Source organism: Triticum dicoccoides, chromosome 1B (assembly GCF_002162155.2).
Source record: "Triticum dicoccoides isolate Atlit2015 ecotype Zavitan chromosome 1B, WEW_v2.0, whole genome shotgun sequence".
In the NCBI taxonomy this organism is placed as follows: domain Eukaryota; kingdom Viridiplantae; phylum Streptophyta; class Magnoliopsida; order Poales; family Poaceae; genus Triticum; species Triticum dicoccoides.
The window spans coordinates 205,206,302-205,211,395 of NC_041381.1; the positions used below are offsets into that span (position 1 = coordinate 205,206,302).

Here is a 5,094-nt window from a genome sequence, read left to right on the forward strand (position 1 = left end):
GGGGCTTTGTGGGTGAGTAAACAAAGGGTAGGTGGCCTTGGATGCCCTGGTGAACCACTAGGAGAGGAGAGAGGTTGAGGTAGAGAGAGAAAAGGGCTGCCCAGAGACGTAAATGGGGGTGTTCCACCCATTAATCATTGAGCAATGGCCAGGGTAAAGTTACTGGAGGTAGAAGAGGGTCAGGAGCAGATGTGGTACAAGGTTGAGCCCATGGAGATTAGTGTAAGAGGTCAAAGATGGCATCTTGGTAAAGTGGCAGATGGTGTTTGATATTGGTTTGGGCAAGTAGATGATCTCCATTTGTCATGAGACTCCACAGGGTGAAATGGCACATATAATTAGGTCCTTTAACCAATTTTGAGCTCATTTGGGCAAAGTTGCCAATGCAACTTTTGTAAACCCTAGAAATTAGTAGAAATAAACTTTCCAAGATTTAACCATGCAAATCTATTCTCCTTGATGCACCACTTGGTGTAGTGTCATCATTTGAGGTTCTGAACATGTCCAGAAAAGTTGAGATCAAAAGGAGAAAGTTGCCAATGTAGAGTTGTTCAAATTTGGTTTTGGACAGGGAGGGTTTTGGGGCACTTTGATCAATATAACATTTTCTCCAACTTGTTCCATTTGGTCCATATTAATTATTAGACCATTTGAGCATGTTCACAAGGTTTGAGAACATTTGGACCTGTTTGGCAATGTAAAGGGTCTCAAACTTCAAAATGGACAGAAATGGTTTTGAGGGGATTTCATGGGGTTATGCTATTCTCCATGACATGAGACTTGTCAAGATCATCAAACATGTCATATGTGACATGCTATAATTTTCTTGGAATTTTTGGGGCATATTGCCTTTGTAAATATTTCAAAAGCTGGAAATACCCAGAAAGGGGTTTTGAGGGATTTTACCAATATTTTGAACATGACCATGCGTTGAAACTCTTATATATGGAAAATATATGTCCACTGAGTTTCTCTAATTTTTCTCATATATTTTTGTAGCTTTAACATAATTTTAACCTATTAAAGACCATTTCTGGCCTTGAGAAAAAGCCTTTAAATAAAATAAGAAAATAAGTTTTAAAATTATATTTTTGGGTTTTATGGTTGTTCTATATCTAATAGGAGTCAAATATATTTTTGGAAAAATTTTTACTACCCTTAATTAAGTACTTGCAGTGCAAATCTCAATTCAGGGGTTTTTGGAAAACTAATTTTTAAAATTACTATTTGGCCAAATTATTTTTGTAAGAAATTATTTTTATTTCCTATACACATGGCATGATCATTGGGCAAGGTTATTGGACCAAGGAGGAGTATAAGAGTTGGAGGATTTATTTAATTTTTAGAGCACTTGCAAACAGCAGACAAAAATCAAATCAAGCAAAGACCAAAACACTCAAAAGTTTTTGTCAAACCACAATGTATCATGATTTATTAGCTTAAGTGTTGTGGCATGAAAATCATGATGTGACAAATAAAAAAGGTAGCCCCCGAGTGCGCCTCTGGGTACCTGTTGTCTTTACTTGATACAAAAAATAGCATAGTACATACACTGCATCAACTTTAAACAAGTGGAGAAGGTTCGGGTTCCATGGGCGCTCCGACTCTTCGCCGGTTGCATCTCTCTTGCGTGCCCTAGGCTTCTGTGCATCGATTAGGTAGTGGGAGTCATTGCCCAGGGCCTTGCTAATGATGAAGGGCCCCTCCCAAGGTGCAGAGAGCTTGTGCTAGCCGGCTGATCGCTGGATCAGTCGGAGCACTAGGTCACCCTCGCAGAAAGCAAGCGGCTTGACCTTCTTGCTGTGGTAGCGGCGCAAACTCTGCTGGTAGATGGTGAACCGGCTGATTGCTAGTAGCCGGGCCTCTTCGGGAAGATCGACGCCATCTTCGCACGCCTCCTTTGCTTCCCCTCCGTGTATAGGGTGACGCGAAGCGAGTCGAACTTGATATCTGTTGGGATGATGGCCTCGGCCCCATACACAAGGAAGAAAGGTGTGAACTCGATTGAATGGTTTGGCACGGTCCGGAGACTCCAAAGGATGGCCGGCAGCTTCACGATCCAGCAGTCGGCCGAGCGCTCCCGTGGCTCGAGTAGCCGTAGCTTGATGCCGGATAAAATGAGGCCGTTTGCCCGCTCCACATGGTCATTTTACTGCGGGTGAGCAGCCGACGCAAGGTCCAGTTGGATGCCCTGTGCCATGCAGAACGAGCCAAGGTGCCTTTAGCGAAGTTCGTGCCGTTGTCAGTGATGATGCTGTGCAGGATACCGTATCAAACGGTGATATATGTGATGAATGTGACGGCTGTGGGCCACTGCGTGCTATCTTGAATGGGCCCACCATGTCCAATCCCCGTAAGGCAAACAACCAGGTGCTGGGAATGGTCTTGAGAGCTGAGGCCGGCTGGTGCTGCTTTGTGCCGAAATGCCGGCACCCCTTGCATTTCCGAACCAACTTCTTGGCATCGTCTAGAGCAGTCGACCGGAAGAAACCATGGTGAAAAGATTTAGCAAAAAGGGTTTTGGAGGCGGCATGATGGCCACATTCACCTTGATGGATGTCCTTGAGGATGGCAATGCCCTTCTCCGGCTCGACACAGCGCTGGAAGACACCGGTCACGCTGCGTTTGACGAGCTCTCTCTTGATGATCGTGTATGCGGTCCCCAGCGTTGCACCTGCCGGGCCGACACCTCGTCGGCTAGGAGCTCGCCGCTCACCAGAAAGTTGAGGATGGGTTGTGCCCAAGATGGGGCATCCACCACCGTCATGACAGCAGCCAGTGTTAGGGTGGCCAGTTTGGGAGGCGGCGGGTTGGAGGCTGCTGCTCCTTGTTGCGTCGTGGCCGTCCCCAGGTCGGCTACAGAAGTCCCTGGGATGGGTTTAGGTGTTTCAGCCCCAGGGCCGCCTGCAAAAGTCACCAGGCCGGCTGCTGAAGTCCCCAAGCTAGATCCGGCTGCTCCAGAGTCAGCCGGCACGAAGATGGATTCTGATTCCGACGAAGGTTGGATAGACGGCTTGCGCAAGCACTCGAGGGAGACGCCGGCTAGAATGGACAGCCGGGTGGAGCCAATCCGTGCCAGGGCATCGGCTGCTTCGTTGTCGACCCGTGGCACATGGATGAACTCGCACCCATCAAAGTGCCCGCTGATCTGCAAGACGAGGAAGCGGTAGCTGGCCATGTTGGCGTCCTTGGCGTCCCAGTCACCAGAGGATTGTTGGACCACAAGGTCCGAGTCACCGTAGTACAGGATGCGGCGGATGCCGGTCTCCTTGGCCAGCCGTAGCCCATGGACGAGTTCCTCATACTTGGCTACATTGTTGGAGGTGGCGAATGGATCTGCAGTGTGTACTTCAGCTTGTCTCCTTTGACAGAGGTGAGGACGATGCCGGCCCCCAAACCAGTGTGCATCTTGGAGCCGTCAAAGTGCATTCGCCAATGTGTGGAATCTGGCACTGGCGGCAGGTACTGGGTCTCGGCCAAGTCGACAAGGAAGTCGGCCAACGCCTGGGACTTGATGACGGTAAGGGGCTGGTAGAGGATGGTGTGGGGAGCCAGCCCGATGGCGCACTTGGCCACCCTGCCCCAGGAATCTTGGTTGCCGATGATCTCGGCAAGAGGGGCGGGGCAGACGACCCTGATGGAGTGCTCCTGGAAGTACTGCTTCAGCTCCTTGTAGCGAAGTACACGCCGTAGCACATCTTCTGGTAGTGGGGGTAGTTCTGCTTGGAGGCGGACAACACCTTGCTCAAGTAATAGACCGGCCTCTAGACCGGCTATGCCCTACCGACTTTTGGGCGGTCGACAGTAATCACCGTGCTGATGACCTGGTTGGTGGTGGCGATGTAGAGGAGCAGTAGCTCTTTGGTAGTCGGGGAGGCCAGGATAGGCGGCATGGACAGCATCCGCTTGAGCTGGAGGAACGCCTTCTCTGCCTGGTCAGTACACTCGAAGCACTTGGTCTTCTTCATCAGTTGGTACAAAGGGAGGGCCTTCTCGCCCAGCCGGCTGATGAACCAGATGAGAGACACTAGGCACCCGGTGAACTTCTGGATGTCCCGTAGCTTGGTTGGTTTCTTCTTCTTCTCAATGTCCTTGATCTTCACGGGGTTGCACTCTATCCCGTGCTTAGAAACAAGGAAGCCAAGGAGCTGACCGGCTGGCACTCCAAAAACACACTTCTCCGGGTTGAGCTTGCTCTAAAAACAGCACAAGTTGGCGAAGGTTTCCTTGAGATCCTCCAAAAGGATGCCATGCTTCTCCGTCTTCACCACTATGTCATCCACATAGACATCGGCATTCCTGCCGAGTTGTGACAGGAGGCACTTCTGCATGCAGCGCTGGAAGGTGGCAACAACATTCCTCAAGCCGAACATCATAGTGAGGTACAAAAACATGCCGAAGGGGGTGATTAAGGCGGTCTTCTGTTGATTAGCCGGGTCCAGCTTGATCTGGTGGTAGCCGGAATAGGCGTCCAAAAAGGACAGCAACTCATAGTCGGCCGTCGAGTAGATCACTTGATCAATCCGGGGCAAGGCAAACAGATCCTTGGGGCAGGCCTTGTTTAGGCTCGTGTAGTCGATACAAATGCGCCACTTGTTGTTTTACTTCAAGACGAGGACTGGGTTGGCCAGCCAGCCTGGGTAGAATACTTTCATGATGAAGTCGTCCGCCAGAAGCCGGGTAATATCTTCACCAACGATCCTTCTCTTCTCTTCTGATAGGTGGGTAGGGGTTGCTTGACCGCCTTAGCATCCGGCCGTACATGTAGCTTGTTCTCGGCAAACTCCCTCGGAACACCCATCATGTCCTTGGGGGACCATGCAAAGATATCCTGATTCTCACGGAGGAAGTTGACGAGCTCAATTTCCTATTTGCTGTAGAGGTTGCACCCCATGATAGCGTACTGCTCCAGGTGTGCCGGGTCCAAGATGATCTTCTTGGTTTCCTTAGCCGGTTGGAAGGAGCCCTCGCCTTCAGCTACCTTGGGGTCAGTTGGCATGGCTGGCTGCTCGCGGGCCATGGGCACAGCGCGGTCAAGGAGGCGCTTCTCTTCGGCGATGACGAGGGACTCGGCCAGCCGGGAGCTGGTTGCGA

At 50.5% G+C, this 5,094-nt stretch overlaps 1 pseudogene; it reads right to left on the bottom strand.

Moving 5' to 3' along the window:
* Positions 1-2,149: 2,149 nt before the first annotated feature.
* On the bottom strand, positions 2,150-3,968 carry LOC119350299 (annotated as a pseudogene).
* Between the last annotated feature and the right edge of the window lie 1,126 nt (positions 3,969-5,094).